Genomic DNA, 19,241 nt, shown 5'->3' on the forward strand with positions numbered 1-19,241 from the left:
TCTGGCAGGGACACCAGGCCCTCTAAACAAAGACAGCCTCAAGATTGCTAGCCAACTGGAGCTGCCCCCACAAAACCCACTGTACTTATTTTGTGGCTGGCCAAGTGGGTGGAGAACTTTTTATGCTGTTGCTCAAATGTAAAATTTTCCAGCATTCTTATAAAATTGCATGCTTCTCTCTTACTGCTGTTTCTAGCAGCTCAAACACAGAGTGGCATTTCAGGGGGGAGTCTCACCAACATGGAAAGAAGAACGAGAAAATATGTAATCATTATGTAAAAAGTAGAGTGGGAAAGTAAAGCAGGCAAATTCCAATTCAGAACTAGAGCAAAAAAAGGGAATAGAACAACCAAAACCCAGTTTTGTTGGGGTGAGTTTGACTGCAGTGGTTGCTAAACAAACCTATAGGTAGGTTTGCACCATGCCGCCAGTGTCTTAAGACAACATTTATTTATCTGCAATATTTATATCCCACACCTTTAACTTCTAATGGCATTTCCAGGCTAGCCTAAATTAAAAAGTGAAACAATTAAACCAATAGTAAAGTACAATCAATGGGCTGGATCCAAAAGATCTCTTCTATTCAGAGAAGTGGTCCTTCCATGAACTCAAGGGTCTTCACTCCAATGGAGGAAGGCGAGGAAGTGATTTCTGCCAGTATCCTGGGCCATTGCCCATGCTGGTCTGTAGGGTCCCCCAGTCTTCTGGAGCAGATTGCAAAGGGGTGCAGGAAGTTGTACCCCGTTCCCTTTTTATTAGGATGCTCCTGCTTCAACCAACTTTTGTGGAGAAGCATTCAGTCACGTGAGCCCTCATTAGGTGTCCAGGACCGGCAGAAGCCCAAGGAGAGAGGAAGAGGAGTGTGAGATGGATGACTTGCAATAAGGGGTCAGTGACTTGTGGGGTTCTGTGGCACCAGTGAGGAGAAACCTTCCTCCATCACCAGTGGGCTTCCTGTCACCAGTGCCTTCCTCAGCACCAGCTGTATCTGTGAGGCAGTTGTTGGCTGAGGTGGGAAAAGGGGTGCGAGAGCCAGAGACCAGTCAGCAAGTGCAAGGCAGAGGAGTTGAGGGGAGAACTTTCAGGGATCCTTGAACCTTTAAAGCTTTTGGCGGCCTCCCCACTCCACTGACTTCCTGCTTGAGGAGTTTGAAGAGACATGAACAGTTAGAGCAGGAGTGACAGTTACTTGTCCATAAGTAAGCCAACTTCCTTTTAAAGGGCAGTTAGTTGTTGATGTACTGTTGGCTCCAACTTTCCAAGATTGGCACAGATCTGCAGCAGTAGTTTGCTCAAGACAGCTAATTAGCGAGGAGCTTTGTCGCATGCAACTTGCACATTAGGAGCTGATTTAACAGAGTTATTCATCAATAAAGTCCTATAAAGAAACAGTCACTTGTTTTCATCGGTCTGGCTGCAGGTCAGGACACTAGGAAAAGGTTTATGACTGCTGTGAGAACTAGTATAAAAGGGGGTTGAAACAACTCGTACCTAAAGTAAAAGTTTAACAGACCTTACTACATTTTGGCTTAGTTTGGTTAATAAGGAAACTACAGACAGAAGTTTATTGTGCTCATGATTTTTACCATTAATTTTTCAGTACCTACATGAAGTTTAGCTTTGGAATGGCAATGGGAAAGATACAGTATGTGAAAAATGTCTCTCTCACTTGGCACATTTAATACGAGTATAGTTTAGCTCATGTTTTGCAAGCCACACACATTCTGACCAACAGGTCAAGTGTAACATGAGAGAAAGAATATACTTGTGAAATAGAGATTATTCTGTAGCACCCTAGCAACTACTAGATCCATGTCTAGCAGCATTTCAGTCTTTACAAATCAAGCCAATTTAGTAATCAGGTGTATTATTTAGACACGTATAGTTACAAGCCCTTTAGACTGACTGAACTCCCTTCAAATTTAATACATTTTTCATTTCTAATGCTGGCTCCCTCCAGTCTGGGCAGGTTGCCATTGAAGGACAAGGGCTATTCTGAACAGCAGCTTGAAAAGATTAAGTGAGGGAATAGTCTTCAAAATGACTCCTTCAAAATTCCAGAGTTTACTCAGAAAGGAGAACCCCACCCTTCACCACAAAATACTACACAGATATTTGGCAAACAGCAGGTCAATCATATCTCAAAGCATTGGAAGTAGAATTATGCAATCAGCACAGTTAAAAACTTGGCATGAACTGTAGTCAAGGTCTATTATTAATGAAGCATACAAGTCACAACACAAAACACCTCTTTTTTAAAAAAAGAAATTGTATTTTGGTTTACTAGCTTATCTTTTGTGATACTGTGAGGAAGAAATCCAGAGAAAAGATTCAAAGGCTTCTTGAAGTGCTCATAAGAGATTACAGACTATTCACTTACCAGGGCTTTTATTTTCCCCCCGCCCCCCCCACTACATAAAATAATACATAAATCCCCATCCCTTCAAAACAGCATGCTTTGCAGAGTATATTTGAAGGAATGAACTGAACACCTCCTTTGATATACTGTTCTCTGGATTACCTCCAGAAACTATGACTGTTATATCTGCCAGCATTTTTATTTCCAAGAAATCTCAATTTAAGAATTAACAAGCCTTCATTATTGCAAATATCAATTTTGAGAAGTAAAATCAAAGGCTCATCCTGCCACACACACACCCCAAAAAAACAACAACCCTCCAGCAACCAATTCACAATTTTTAAGTCAGCAAATTGCAATCACTTTGATGCATATGTGTATGTTTTGTTATAATTTCAGTTTGCAAAGTTGAGCATGCAAAACCTAAGTTTCATTGGCTCAGGAAACAAAACCCTCACAATTGTGACTTATTTAATTTATTATTCTTCCAAGACTAGGGCAGATTCAGTAATTACTGATATCAAACAAGGGGCTTTAAAAATTCTCTTTTCAAGTCAGTTGTTAACTTCAGATGCTGAGTGAATCTATAGCTTCAATTCAGTCTCATTTACTTTTTACCTGAATTAACTGAAAGGAAATGATCCAATTTCGCTATTTGGTAATAAAGATTCTACAAGATATTCCCTCTGCCAAAGCCTAACAAGCAATTAGCATGACACAGGAGTGCCCAGGTTTTTGTGATCCCTTTGGCTTGCAGAGAACTGGAGGAAGTGGGGAGGGAAGAGGTAAGCCATGATGGGCTCCTCCTCATAGGCAGTCCCAAGGAAGCAATTCCTATTAACAACAGTGACCTGGCCTCACATTTGTCATAAGAGCTTTGCTATAACTTAAGAGCACACTTAGATTTCTGGAGGAACTGAAAACCTGGTTAGTTATTTGGATTAGTTATTTGGTTATTTGATGTGTTTCAATGCAACATTAAACAGAACACTCTCAGAAATCGTATTCAGACCTTTGGGCTAAATGCATAAAGGTTTAAAGAAGTGCCTGGGCACGCAGGGGCTTTGGGGGCAGGGTCTGTGAGCATCCCCCGGCCCCATCCATATTTTAAGTCATTGTGTGTTCAGGCAATACTTGCACACAGTTCATGTGACTACAGTGTCTGCCAGTGAGATAAGTCGATCAGTTACAAGCTTATTTATAAAATGCCACACCTGCTTTATCACATGAATGAATCCTTTGCTGTTCAGGGATTTCTTCACATTCTTCACATTTCTTTCGTTTCCTTAAGGCCACCAGTGTACAAGGCTGAGAGCTCTGCGTTCTATACCCTCAACCCAAATAACTTTCTCTTAAAGCATTCTTATTTATACTGAACATATTTACATTTCTTAAATTAATGAGCACTTGTGCACATTATTTCTAAATCACAGGTGATTCTTGAAAACAAAGCTCTAAGTGATTATTTAAAGCTTAGATGGCTTGTCAAACAAGGCCTATTCTATTATGGGAAAAGGTACATTGTAATTACAGGATCAGCTATCATTAAATTAGAATCAAAGAAAAGCCAGTTTGCCGTGTTACACCACAGAATGTCTCATTATGAAAGTATAATTGAAACTCCTTATTATTTGTAATGAAAGCGATAAAGCTTTTTTTTTTTTTTTTGGTATTGTAGCCCTACAACAGTTTCCTATAAAGTGATACAATGATACTGGGGTAAAGGGTAAGCTATAATGTTTTCAAAATGGTGCTGCTGACAGATATAAAACAGGGAATCTGACCAAAAAAATTGAAAATCAAATGCAGTTAAATGTAGAGTAAATTAAATCGCAATGTTAAAAGCAGATTTAGGTTGTAAACTTATATATACCCCCCTGGAAGTAAGTCACATCAAACCAAATGGGACTTCCGTTTGAGCAGACATGTATAGGAGCACACTGTTACTTTAACCCAGTGGTTCCCAAACTTTTGGGGGGTCACTACCCACTTAGTTCCATAAACCCATCCCCAGTGTCCTCTACCACACCCTCTAAAAAGTATTATTTAGACCAGTCATATGCAAAACCCACTAAGGAAAGTAGTAACACAATAAAATGCAATTAAAACTATTTAGCTTAGTTAATTCAACAAAACTGATCCAGGGGTACAAGTTCTTCAACGTCTGATATTCATTTACACTTTCAGCACCCCAGGTAATCCCACCAGCCCACGGGGGGCAGTGCCACCCACTTTGGGAACCACTGCTTCAACCAAAGGACTCTGTTTCACCTTTGTACCCACACAGTATAGATTACAGTAGTACCTCAAGTTACATATGCTTCAGGTTACATACGCTTCAGGTTACACACTCCGCTAACCCAGAAATAGTGCTTCAGGTTAAGAACTTTGCTTCAGGATAAGAACAGAAATTGGGCTCCAGCGGTGCAGCAGCAGGAAGAGGCCCCATTAGCTAAAGTGGTGCTTCAGGTTAAGAACAGTTTCAGGTTAAGAACGGACCTGCAGAATGAATTAAGTACTTAACTGAGGTACCACTGTACAATGTTTACAAGTTTTTAAAAAATGTTTTAAAACTGAATAATCTCCAAGTTTTGTTCACTAGATGCTTTCCCTTTTAAATACATAGTATGATGATAATCCTACCCTCCAGACTGTAACATGTAAATGGAATACAATAGCTATACTAGTGCAAGAACCATGGTGGGGATGAAGAACTCCAATGCTGCCACAGAAAGTGAGAGTACTGACTGAAAAGTGACACAAATCAGATCACAACCTCACAAGACACAGCACAGCAGCCACAAACAGCATAAAAAAGCAGGACAAATCATCAAAGCCCTCCGCCACGCACATATAGGAACGAATGACCCATGAGAATGGAATGAGATCTCCACAACTGTTTCTAGCTTTCAATGTTAGAATATGTATTATATGTTTTGATTCTACAGGTGCGTAAACTACCCTATGAACATTTCGATGAAAAAATAATAATATGCAAATGAAACAAGAGTCCAGCACCAGTTAACTGAGTCACATTCTCAAGACGGCACTGATTACAGAGCAAACACTCACTAAAACAAATTTGTATGTCCTCATCCCACTTCTCACAACCAATATTAGCAGCCAACAAATGGAATACCTGCACTTAATACATTGGTAAGAAACTGGCCATGCTGACATGATAAAGAAGGTACTAGGCTTCTTCAGGTAGTACTAGGTACTAGTGTTGCAATAAACCAGATCCAACTATAAAATTGGAGGGTGTTCATTTGAAGGACACCCACTAAGTGAGGTCAGACTTAATTTGAAAATGCACAACACTATTCTATAGGGAGCAGGTCTCCAGAGGACTAATCAGGAAGGGGCAGGTTGGTACCCTGCTTGACCTGCTGTCACAGACAGCAAAAGAGTGTGTATGTTTTCTGCCTGCATCAGTTTATTTGTCCAGTGAGGTATCTGGCTGCAGGTGTTGTGGGTGACATCCTTAGGCCCCATAATAGTGTTGCCTGAAAAAGTACCCTGCATAAATGTCTCTTAGGTGGCCTGGTGAGTGGTTATCTCAAACAGCAGTTTTTCTTCTTCTTTTGTATAACACACACACACTTGTACTTTTAATCATCTGGGTACACTCTGTTCTCTATGAAGTCTCAAATATGATTGATAGCCAGGTTGAAATTTCCTAAATTAATTCCTTAACAAACCTTCATTGAAAGATTAGGACTGCTGACACGAATTCAGACTATACGACTGGAATATTAACTGTAACTTGCTTGGCAGAAGTTCCCATTAAAGTCAACTGTACAAATCCAAATAAAAATGGATTAGAAAGGACTGCTAGCATCACACACTCCATGATCCTGACCTGTGACTACACCATTCCCTCCTTCCTTGCATCAGAATATCTTTCCTACTTTAAAAGGGGTCAAACAAAGAGTTTTCTGTGGCTTAAAAGGATCAGGAGAGCCATACTGGATCAGGCAAAGATTTATCCAGTCCACTATTCTGTTTTCACAGGGGTCAACCAGGAAGCCTGCAAGAAGGACATGAATGCCATTTGCAATGCCCCAGCAACTGGCGCTCAGACAGCAGAGGTAGAACACGGCCATCTTTGAATCTCTGCCACCGTCTCTACATAGTGATGTACAGGTAACAGGTGGCCCTTATTTTGCTTCTAGAATACTTACAAAAGCTGATATGTCTTCTGTAATTTCCCCTTGCCCCAAATTGTGTTATTGATTTTGTAGTTCAGTTTCCTGTAATTTCTATAGCATGATTTCATGCCTTTGCTTTTTTATATTTTGGCCCAACACTTGCATGATGCACAGGACACCCACCCATAAGAACACTGTTTGTCTTCTCACCTTTTCAGATCATCATTATAAGGTCCCCTGTAGAGTGATATATCTTTTCTTTTTCTTTTCTTATTTTTTGCCAGGCTACAGCTTGCCATGGTTTTATCCTTTTTTTCATCTGGAGGAAAGGTGGGCAACAACATTTTAAACTCTCCTCTTCAATGAGAACCAGATTAATGGCAAGAAAATAACTAAAAGGAAGTCATCAAAGGAAGCTGCGCCTTATGGGTTTGTTCAGGCTACCAGAGTAACATGGCTGAATCATTAAAACTCCTTTTTAGATTAGAATCGCAGCATGTGTTGCTGCTTGAAAGGTTATCCATCTAGCACCGCTTGAAAAGGGGAAATGTGAAATGATAACATGTGGCCTCATGCGCCACTACTTACTCTGTAGCACACACATCTCACAGCTTCCTCTTCACAGTTTGCATAAAGGAACAGAATGCAATAGGGCGAACTATGCCACAGGTATACCACACTAGGCAAGTTCAGCTCTATATTCATAGCTTACTAAACCATATTTCAGCAAGTAATATTTTTTTTAATTGAATTTATATACTGCCCTATTCGCCCAAGTCTCATATATATAATAAGCATAAAGGTAAAGGTAAAGTGACCCCTGACCATTAGGTCCAGTCGTGACCGACTCTGGGGTTGCGGCGCTCATCCCGCTTTATTGGCCGAGGGAGCTGGTGTACAGTTTCTGGGTCATGTGGCCAGCACGACTAAGCCACTTCTGGCGAACCAGAGCAGCAGACATGGAAATGCCGTTTACCTTCCCACCGGAGCGGTACCTATATATCTACTTGCACTTTAATGTGCTTTCGAACTGCTAGGTTGGCAGGAGCAGGGACCGAGCAACGGGAGCTCACCCCATTGCGGGGATTTGAACCGCCGACCTTCTGATTGGCAAGTCCTAAACTCTGTGGTTTAACTCACAGCGCCACCCGCGTCCCTATATAATAAGCATATATTCCTTCAAAATGGTAACAAAAACAGATATTAACAGCTGTGGAGATAGAGAGATATGTTTTCTGATATATTTCTCAACATTTTTTTTATATTAGAAGCTGCCCCAAACATCTGTATTGAAGAACAAGGTATTAAATTCCTAAATAAATAAGCAGCAGCCTGGCTACAACTATGTATCCTCTACTAACCTCCAGATTAGCAAACATTGCAACATGTTTTACACGGGCTGCCTCTGAAGACTGTCCACAAACTTTAAAATCTAGCAGCTAGGCTGCAACCAGGGGCAAGGCATTGCCACAGATATCCCATGGGCTTCTAAATGACAAAGCTGGATCTATGAGCAAACCCTGGCTGCAAGCCTAACCTTTTACAGAGACTGCCATCCCATTTAGAACAAGCTAAGCACTACCTCCAGGACACGGGCAACCCACCACTACCTCCCGAGGTGAACAAACCCCACCATATAATGACTGAGGCTCAGGTTAGTAGCTCACAGTTTCTTTAATGCAACCATATGAAGTGCTTTGTTGTTTAAACTACTTGCTTTTTATAGGATAGATTCAAAACAAACCACTTCATACATTCTTTGCACCCTTCCTCTCTAAATGCAAAGCTGGAACTGAGTATTTAAACACATACAACCTTACGTTTTCAAGCCTCATGTATAGAGAACAAAGCTGGTAGGAATGGATGAAGTGGCTTATTTGGGTGCAAGAGGCTTAAAGAATTAAGTGTTTAATGTGATGGCACTGAAGAATACATGCTGATAGAAATGTAATACTTTTTCAAATGCCTGAATTCAAGTAGAATTTCAGTGTGAAGGACTTAGAGTTGTGCACATAATAGAACTTATGTAAAACCGCTTATAACGTGAATTTATACTTAAGAAACCAATTTGCACAGTTCCAGTGCATTCACATGCAAGAATCCCAGTTACAGTTCTCTCTATTTGTTATTTCACATTGTTATAGTTCAACAGAGTAAACACAAGTTTGTTCTGGCCATCCGCCCCCCATGGAAACCACTTTCTTCTCTCACAGATAGTGGACTGAAGGAGTGGGAAAGAAGAGCTTAAGAAGACACAGGAGGCAGTGAGGAAAAACTGACCAACTGCATGAGAAAGATGCTTTTTCAAAAAGCACAATCCAGTAAAATGAATTCATATAGATAAAGACCTGGTTCAGACATAAACAATGGCTATCAGCCTAAGAACAAGTCATTGGAAATGATCCTAGTTCCATCATAAACAGGAGTTAAGACACAGTTTCCAAGTTCAGAAGTAAACAGGAACCAATGGTCAGCCACAGGGTAGAGAAAGCTGAAGTATGCTTTAGAAGCCACAGACTGGAGAACCATCAATCTTACTTTCCATTTCTCCTATTCTACTGGATAGGGCTGGGTAATATCTGGTTTTCCACATTGTGATATATCACCAGCCAAGCATCATGATATACTGATATATCACAATGTTGGCTGGCTTCATGGTTTTTCCTGCATTGTGACTTTTGCTGGCACCTGCTTTTGTGATTCGCTGACCTCTACAGGGGATAGGGGAGAGCTGAGCTGGCAAAGTTAACAGGGGCTGCTGGAATCCAGAGCAGCATTGGCTGGTTTCATGGTTTACACCACATTGTGATTTTTGCATAGGGTGCACGCACACATGCACACACTCACAGACACCATGATTCACAATATACTGTCAGGTCAAAAATTATGAAACTGGTCTTACATGGACTTCAAACTGGTTTTGGACAATCTATTGATATATCGCCCAGCCCTGCTGCTGAATTAGAGCACATGTTGACATTGTGTGAAAAAAGCAAACCATTTACAATATGTACCTACATGTTTCCTGTAGTTTCCATTCTCCCCAACTACAATTTTGTCCCTACAAATGATGTTTTTCTTTCCTTCAATGTCTCCACCTACTTTCATTGTTTCCCTCTCTCCCCCCACCTCCCCTCATAGCAACTTCTCTCCCCTGCGCATTTTTTAAAGGAGATAAAAATAAACACAAAAACTATATATCTCAATAGCAACTTCAAACTCCATGTCCCATGCAGATCTGGCCTTCTTCCAAGTCTGATGAAGTGTCAAATCCTACACCACCAAGAGGGAGGAAAAGAGAGAAGGGAACAAAGAAAGGCCAACACTAGTCATAAAATCCCTGCTCTGGTGTATCAGAAAACTCTAATCTCACTTTCACTCATTAAAGATAAAAAAGGCATTATTCTCAACACCGTAAGTATTGAAGTATTAACTTTACAACAAAAAAAGCTTGAAAACATCGTAACCTGCAAGGAAAGGTAACAGCAGCCTCCAGCACTGCAAACTCAAAGGACAGCTATCCAGTAGCAACTACAGAACTAGGAACTTCAGACATCAGAAATATTCGCTATGCATCCTGCAGGCCACTGCTAACCAAGGCCCAGCAGAACTAGACCAATTCCTGCAACATATGACGCACACAGCAATCAGTACAGTGCTAGACAAACATTCAAATCTGTGTAACTAAATAAAAAGGTGTGAAAAGTAAAAGGCAAGCAATTGATCCCATGTCTCAAGATCCAGATTTGGGGGAGGGGAGCCTATGATTTTATATCTGCAAGATGAAATTCCGTAGAATATTGATGGGGAGCCCAGGGCTCTCCTAATGCTGTTGGACTTCAACTCCGATCAGGCTCAGCCAGCATGGTCAACAGTATGAGATGAGAAAGTTTATAGTCCAACAACATTGGGAGGGTGGCAGACTTCCTGTCTCTTCTGTAGAAAAAAAGTTCTTTAGTTAAGTTAATGGCCCAAGCCAAGCCTGCCAAGTATCTCTTTAAAAAGTCCAGGTGACTTGTTGCCACAGAAATCACCAGCTAGCAATACTTCCACCAAGGCACACAGACGGTTTGAATCATAAACCACTTCAAAGCAAATGAACGTAGTTTGTTGTTTTATTATTGGTGGCATTTTCCCTTAGCTGATCTATATATTGAATAGATACAACTGACAGAAATTGCATATCTAATGGAAGTCAGACACAGCTGGTGAGATGCTGAAGTTCTATGAACAAACATGGGAACTTCCCTCATATAGTTGCCTGGTGTTAAATTTTCAGGAAATGCTTCCTGACTAATTGGAGAGTGTGACAAGTTCACTTTCGCTTGCAGTATTCCAATAGCATGCAACTGCCAAGGCAGCTAGTACTATCAACAGCAACTGTTTGAGTGTCAAGGGGGGGAAAATCAGAAGAACGTATGTAATTCTCATCGGTGAACTCTTCAGATAGCATTGTATTTTGAGGCTTTAGTCCACTTTCATGAAGACTTTTTTTTTAAGGGCAAATGCAATTACAACCAACACTGGACTTTCTTGTGCTATTGCAGTCTGAAACTTGAACAGTTGTTGTGACTGGCATCTTCCCAGGGGTTAAAAAAAAAACCCAAGAGGAAATTTTAAAAATAAGTCAACAGATTTTTTTTTAAGATACTACATTCTAGAGTGCTGATGTAAAATTCAGACCGTTCCCCAACCTCCTGCATATATTTGGCAGGGGCAGACACATGAAAAAGCCAACATGGTTGTCCCCTTAGTATTTAACCCAGGTAGTACAAAGTGGAAACCTTTGAATTAGCTATTCTACCTGCATATTTGATATTCTAGTTTTCTGCCTACACGTTCCCCCTTCCCAACCAAGGTGGCTATTGCTCAGTATCATGAACCACAGGTGGGAACCTTTGTTCGAACAGACCACAAAGAGTGAACTCTTTGAGGCAGCTAGCCAGGCATTTCCTTGCTTTAGTGCTGTGTATTTTATCTTTCAAGACATCTAAAATTGCTATTTAAGAGAACCTTCCTGTCGGGCAGTGATCACCAGAAGTTTCTTAAGCCTTTAAAACAAAGAAGCTTTTATAAGTCATATCCTTAAGAAGGGGCACTTGTTTAAAATTCACTATTTTCAACTGCTTCAATATTCTATTCCCATTTATTATTTTGAAAACCACACCTTCAAGAAGGAAAACGAGGAACACAAAGGGGGGGAGAGTAAAAAGGCAATTTTGTATCTTTTTAAGTCACTTCTCAGACTCACTTGATCATCTTGGACCAGTTACCAGATATCAGCATAACTTACCTCACATAACTATTATGGAAACAATAACACTCGAAAGTGTTCAATCTCTCTTTATTCCCTGATATTAGTTCTTTATATTTCTGCATAATACTAGCATCACAACGAAGGTAGAATAGTGTACAGTAGTACCTCAGTTTAAGTACTTAATTCATTCCGGAGGTCCGTACTTAACCTGAAATCGTTCGTAACCTGAAGCACCACTTTAGCTAATGGGGCCTCCTGCTGCCGCCCCGCCGCTGGAGCACAATTTCTGTTCTCATCCTGAAGCAAAGTTCTTAATCTGAAGCACTATTTCTGAGTTAGCAGAGTATGTAACCTGAAGCGTATGTAACCTGAAGCATATGTAACCTGAGGTACCACTGTATTTGATACATGAAGTTTTGCAAATTTCAAAAGGGCATAGCATCTAAAACCACTAGAAATTGATGTTTTAACCACAGTAAATTTGTTCTGCTTTTCCCCCACATTAAATTGTTTCTCCCATGCTTTCTCCCACTCACTCAGCAATCCTGAAGTACTAATTAAACACAGTACTCCTTTCCTCCCAACAAAGTTAAATGCAGCCAGCATTACAAAGCAAAGCAAAACAATATGCTGAAGTCTGAGTAGGTGGGAATAATTTTCAAAGATAAGGGCAAATAAAGAGTTTTCATTCAAGAATGGCAATGGTCACACATCTAACGAAGCTCAAGAATGGATTGACCCAATATTAAATTGAAAACAAAGAGTATATTAGAATGTGAATCCATATTAGCATGGAAGCATCTTTGTTATGTCCTCTTTATATTAATTGTACCAAATATGAGGAGTGTATAACCAAGATGCTTCCATAGTAATCCATATTTGTTCTTTTTATTATGAACTGCAATAAATATTCTGGAATGTTTAAAGATTAGTTTGTATCTTCAATGTGGATTTTTAAAAAGGTAAGTTACAATACACTGATTTTAAGGAATCTTACTCTCCAGAAATTGAGCATATCACTGCAGTATGGGGTTTTCCTTTAGGGAAACAGTTGCCATTCCTGGTTCTGATATTATTAAAGGTTTAATAGATGCCAAGAAAGTATATTAGATAACAAAGGTGCACTCTGAAACTTCCTGGGGCCAAATAACAATCCCACCCCCCAACCCACCCCCGGTGCTAGACTACACAAGTGGCAGAACTTCCACTGTCACCTTTCCATAGAAGCCAATATTCAAGCCACCTCTTTTTGTCTCTTGAAATCAGAATTGCTTTATTTGTTACCTAGGCCGTCCTACACTAGTGATTATTACACATGTAGATTTGAGTTCCACACTTAAACTGAGGCTTATGCCATTGGGTTGTACAATGCTCCACATGGTTAGTTCCACTGGCATGATGCAAATTCCGTTTTGTGTCCTTCCGTTGCACGTTCCCACAATCTGCTGAGAGCACACAGTGGGCTGGAAGGAACAGCTGAGGGAGAAAAGGTTCCACTGTACACACACACAGAAGACCTTTGCACCAGTGAAGCTGCAACATTGGATACTATAATCTATACAGTGGTACCTCGGGTTACATATGCTTCAGGTTACATACGCTTCAGGTTACAGACTCCGCTAACCCAGAAATAGTACCTCAGGTTATTTGCTTCAGGATGAGAACAGAAATCGTACACCAGTGGCACAGGAGCAGTGGGAGGCCCCATTAGCTAAAGTGGTGCTTCAGGTTACGAACAGTTTCAGGTTAAGAACGGACCTCTGGAATGAATTAAGTACGTAACCAGAGGTACCACTGTGATCACAATTGAAAATCCTGATAGGTTAAAAGTCAGCTCAAGCATACTCTGTAAAGCATATCTGCTATTTTAAAGTATGCAATTCTTTAAAATTACTGTACAGTGGTACCTCGGGTTAAGTACTTAATTCGTTCCAGAGGTCCGTTCTTAACCTGAAACTGTTCTTAACCTGAAGCACCACTTTAGCTAATGGGGCCTCCTGCTGCTGCCGCCGCTCCACTGCCATGCAATTTCTGTTCTCATCCTGAAGCAAAGTTCTTAACCTGAGGTACTATTTCTTGGTTAGCGCAGTCTGTAACCTGAAGCATATGTAACCCAAGATACCACTGTCTAGGTATATTTCTATTGCTGTCTCCTCGCTGTGCATTTTTTGCAAACCAGAGCTGAATTGCATAAACATTTATATCTATTAACAAGCAAGGCAGTACAAAATTGTTATTTTGTTGCATAAGTAAAGATAGAAAAGCCAATTAAAGTTTAATACTAAGTTGATCGTGCCTGGCAGTTTAAATATTATTTAAAAAAAAAACTCTTAACACTGATGAATGTAATAACCAAAATAACATCAGAAGTCTATCCTAGCATGCTAGCCATACCTGTGCTTTCACATTCCTTTAAATCTCTGTGTAGGTCATAGTAGAGATTTAAACTCACAAGTCCATTACATTCCAGGAAGAGTAAGAGAAGTTATTAAATACAACAGTGCATGTGTTAAAACTTTCAAAACATAAATTATTAGTTACAGAATGGCAGTTTGGCCTTAGTAAAATAATAATTTCAGCAAGTAAAACCCAGCACTAGCAAGTAACAGGGCTTCTCCTTCCTGTCCTCCCCACTGGAGACCCCCAGCACACCCCCCAAAATCTAGGCAAGGCCTTGAGAGAGAAGAGAAACCAGTCCTGTTGCACAAGCAAATTTCCAATGTACAAGTGGGCAGGCATCATTTGGTGTCACTCAGTGATCTTACGAGGTCCTTGAATGACAAATAGCGGAAAACATATGAACAGTAGGCTGTAAACCACCTCCAATATCTGCAGGGCTTCCAGATTTGTATTATACTTCTAAGTCATGGCTCTCTCATTGGAAAAAAATCTACACCTCCTGGCTGCTGAGTACATAATGAACATTTGGTGTTTAAGAGATTGTATTACTACTTTCAAAAAATACAAAAACAAAGTCTTTGGAAAAAAGAGATCGTTCAATCACTGCTTGAAAAGTCAAAGGAGTCATAAACACCATAATTTAACTGAATTTATTAAGTCCAATGATATATAAGCATACCGTATTTTTCGCTCTATAACACGCACCCGACCATAACACGCACGTAGTTTTTAGAGGAGGAAAATCCGTAGGCATGCCACCCGTAGGCATTTCCTCCATAACACGCACAGACATTTCCCCTTACTTTCTAGGAGGAAAAAAGTGAGTGTTATGGTGCAAAAAATACGGTATATTCTCTGGACAGCTCACAAACAAGTGAGGATAAAATGCAACACTAATATATAACAGTAAACAGCAAAAAAAAAAAAAGTTTTACTGACAGCCATTCATATGCCTGGATAGCTCAGTTGATGAGAGAATGGTGCTGGTTACATGAAGGTTTCAGGTTCAATTCCTGTATGGGGCAGCTGCATATTCCTGCACTGCAAGGAGTTGGACTAGATGACCCTCAGGGTCCCTTCCAACTCTACAATTCTATAATAACATGGTGATATAATAAAATAGCCAGATTGAGAAGCCCAGCTAGCAATCCTTGCAGCTTTAACATATGCCCCCAAAGCTCCTTGCAATGTAAGTCTACAATGTCTTCTGTAAAAATATTCTGTAAAGACGACTGCTTGTTGCTTTGTTATTTTATTAGCAAAAACTAATAACAAAATGCTTTTACTTTAGGGCAATCCCACCATACATGGAAATATGCACCAATGGACTACTTAAAATTTCTAAATCGCCTAAAAATGTACCAGGCGGTGCACAAGTGTATGCCAATCTTCCAATCAATAGTTCGAGACTTTTGCTTTTTGTGTTTTCTTCTTACACGTTTTATTTATATATATATTGAACACAACTCTCAACCATGTTACAGCATGATTAGAAATAACTTTTTGTCCTTCTCCAATAATATGAAAGCTTGGGCTCACCCAATGAAATTGACTAGCAATATATTCAGAACAATAGATTTAGATGAAGTACTTTTTCACAGAATGCAAAACTTATGGAATTCACTGGCACAAGATGTGGTGATGGCCACTGGCTTACATGGCTTTAAAGGGGGTTTAGCAAAATTGGCAAAGAACAAAGTGTTATTAGCCATGATATTTAAATGGTACCTCCAGGTTCAGACACAGCCTGCTGGGTACAATAGTGTAGGAGAACTATTGTCCATGCCCTGCTTGTGGACTTCCTAGAGACTTCTAGTGAGCCAACATGAGAAACAGGGCGCTGCAGCTTTGTTGCGAACGCCTGACATACAGCACAGCTTTACTTTTCCCTACATAAGTGAATTGCATGCTGCAACTGCAACCCCTTGACCTTGCCAGATGCAAGATAATGGCCCCCACTGACTGACTTCTATGGAAGAAACAATAGATTATGGCTGGGAAGGTTATGGTGCCAAGGTCAAACAAGACACCTCATATGACATGGGAATTCCAAACATTAGCATTAGTTATCTAGGCTAAAGTAATGTCAACATCAACTGATACAAGAGTTGTGTGAACTAGTAATCTGCTACTAATTTTACCTAAAGAAGATTATTGATTATTAGCACCATGAGTTGAAAATAAACGTGATTAGAAATAGAAGTCACTGTTCAGAATTTTAAGAGTAAACAACACTCCCACCTGTAACATATTTTAGTTGAATTCTTTCTGCACTGCACTCTAGCTAAAATTCTGGCATTCCAGCAGCAAAAACAAAATAAACTATTGGATTATATTGCTGGCTTTTGGGCCTTGAAGTTATGAAAACATTCTTGGTATCCAAAGCAACATCTTAATTTAGTGTGCTTGTTTAAAATACAGATAAACAATTTTTTCTCCTTTAAAATATAATGTAACTTCACGAAAGGGAAGGTGTACAACTATCTTCAAAAGACTTTTAAACATATTTATCCCTCTACACCAGGGCAAGCAACTATTCTTATTAGATCATTTGTACATAACATACAACTGAAAGAAGGCAAAATCCAACATTAGTCACACATAGAAAAGACCCATTAAAATCAATGGGCAAGTAACTTAAGACCATTGATTTAAAAGTGTCTATGTAGAGTATGATAGGTTGAATATCACCCAAATGAAATAGAGATCATTATCAAAATACAAATCATAGTATAATTATACCTTTTTTTCTGCATTATCCATTACAGAACAGAGTTATTTCACTTTAGGAACACTCCATTTGAGGACTAACACAAACATTCCTTCCCTTTAGCACTTTTCTCTTTCTGGAGCAATTAAGATGAAAAACACAAATGCCAGTCCTGACAACAAGTCTTTAATTTGTTGACTAGTGTATTCTGAGGAACTGCACCCTTTTCATTGAGAAATCCCTCTCCCAGATTCTGCTCCTATCTCAGGTATGCAGAGTAATAAATAACTAAGATTCAGGAAAATTCGCAAAAGGTAAATACAAGAGGCAGGCCTAATTCGGGTGATTTCTGTAGCTGACTTTCTGTTTAGGTCAGCTCAAGAGCACAGTGCAATTCTATGCATGTTTACTCAGAAATAATCCCTCCCTATACAGCAGGAATGGAGAACCTTTGGCCCTCCACTTCTGACGGAGATCCCAACACCCATCAACCACAGGCATATGGCCAATGGTCAAGAATGATGGAAGCTGGAATACAGCAACACCTAACCATTCCTTATATACCTAATTTTATTAACATCACAAAAGTTCAAGAGTTAAAGCTTGTATTTTTAATTCAGGAATTACAAAAAAAATGAAGTATGCTGATAAACATTTAAATATGCATATAAAGCATATCTCCAAATAAAATTATTTTCAGAAGTTAAAAACCTAACAAATACCTGCCAATCTCAGAGTTTACCATACCATGAATGCTACTAAGAAGGCTCTTTCACTCTGCACATAAACAAACCATGATCCCTAACTTCATATTACATCAAAACCTGGAATTGTAGTTTGATTCGCTCCTGGCAAACTGAGATCTATAGTTTTGTTCTTGATTTACTAGACATGGTTTACTGGGAGCATAAGAAGCCCTGGTTCAGATGTTACCCAAAACAGTGATCACAGAATTGCTTCCAGTACCTGGCCAATAAGACAAGACAATAAGACAAACCACATATATGTGTATTTGAAAGTGAGCTGACCGGGGGGGGGGGGGGGCAGTGGGAGAAATGCTCTCATTCCTCAACAGTTGAACTGACAAGATGCCATTGCCCATCAGGGCCGTCTTTACCCAGGGGTGCAAGGGGGGCGGGGCACCCAGGTGCCAAATTCTGGGGGGAGAGCAAGGAGATCTCTCTGGAAAGTCTCGCTCACCAAAGCCGGGAGGAGGGGAAGTGACAGGAAAGAGGGAGAGACAGACAGAAAGAGAACGTGCCTATCTAGCAACAGGAGCACACACAGGCTCCGGAAGAAGAACTCGTATATGCGCACTCGTAAGGGCCCTCCCAGCTCCTCTAGAAATAAGGTTACTCTCACAATGAAAGGCTGCCCGAGATGGCTCTCCCACGCATGCGCATAATGCCCGCCCGTCTCATCTTTCAGACACCTCCCTATGACCGTAAGTGGATGCATGAAGTCTTTACACTGACTCCCAATGTGTTCTTTGTCTTCTTTAGAAAAGCTGGTTTTAAACAAAACACACACAAAAAAACCCTCCTTTTGGAGCCGTACAGGTGTGAGCACTATTTTTCAAATTATACTAGTGACATAAGGCATAATAAAAGTTAATTTGGGAGATAAACTGAATTTGGGGGCGCTGGGTGGATCTTTGCACCCCAGCGGTGCATATGCTAAAGACGGCCCTATGGCCCATTCTGAAAAGTGTGCAGTGCCTAAATAACTTGTGCATAGCAAGAGATATATGGATGCAGCAGACGGGGGAGGGAGTACAGAATTTCAAGTGGGCTCTTTCAAAGTATGTGCAATCACACCCTGTCCACATGAAAGATACAGTCCAAGACCGCACAGAGAAGAAAAAACACTCCCAAGTGTGCAAAACAATTTTCCCCTTGCCCTGACCAGTCCTGCAATTCTGGTTTTATGGTAAGGCATTAAATTAGAGCCCCAGGGAACTCCCGAAGAGACACGTACTACCTTCAACTTCACAAATATTTTAAAAGGCATTTTGCAGTGTGCGCAGTAAGTTTTCTAAGCCGCAAACAAGTGGCCCAAACAAGACTTAATAAAACCTAATGTAATTGGGTCCTAAAAAAACAGAAATGATTAGCTCTGCAGAAAAACAGAAGCCTATAATTACTCTTATTTCATGATGGCTGCGTCAAGAGTCTTTTCAAGTAGAACCAGGAATCCAACATACAGAACAATGCTTTGACAGACAGACACATCAGGTGTTTGAATTAAGAGGACCAAATTACATTTACAGGCAAGTGGCATAATTGTAGCCAGAGAGTACTTTTAACAGAAGTAGTGCCAGTTTGGGTGGGTTATTGAAGGTTATGGCACTTCAGTAGCAAAGCC

At 40.2% G+C, this 19,241-nt stretch overlaps 1 protein-coding gene and 1 long non-coding RNA gene across 4 annotated transcripts in view; one reads left to right on the top strand and one right to left on the bottom strand.

Annotated features, from left to right (window-relative positions):
• Positions 1 to 19,241, bottom strand: part of UTRN (utrophin) — a gene marked incomplete at its 3' end in the record, with an annotated part of 317,155 nt that overhangs the window by 294,428 nt on the left and 3,486 nt on the right. The gene's annotated exons all lie outside the window — the stretch shown is intronic.
• LOC309366574 overlaps positions 4,670 to 19,241 on the top strand; it is a 50,335-nt gene continuing 35,763 nt past the window's right edge. The window contains exon 1 of the long non-coding RNA XR_014166798.1: positions 4,670 to 4,783. This is a non-coding gene — a long non-coding RNA (uncharacterized lncRNA). The remainder of the gene's footprint in view (positions 4,784 to 19,241) is intronic.

Source organism: Podarcis melisellensis (genome assembly GCF_964234715.1).
Source record: "Podarcis melisellensis genome assembly, chromosome: 3".
NCBI lineage: Eukaryota > Metazoa > Chordata > Lepidosauria > Squamata > Lacertidae > Podarcis > Podarcis melisellensis.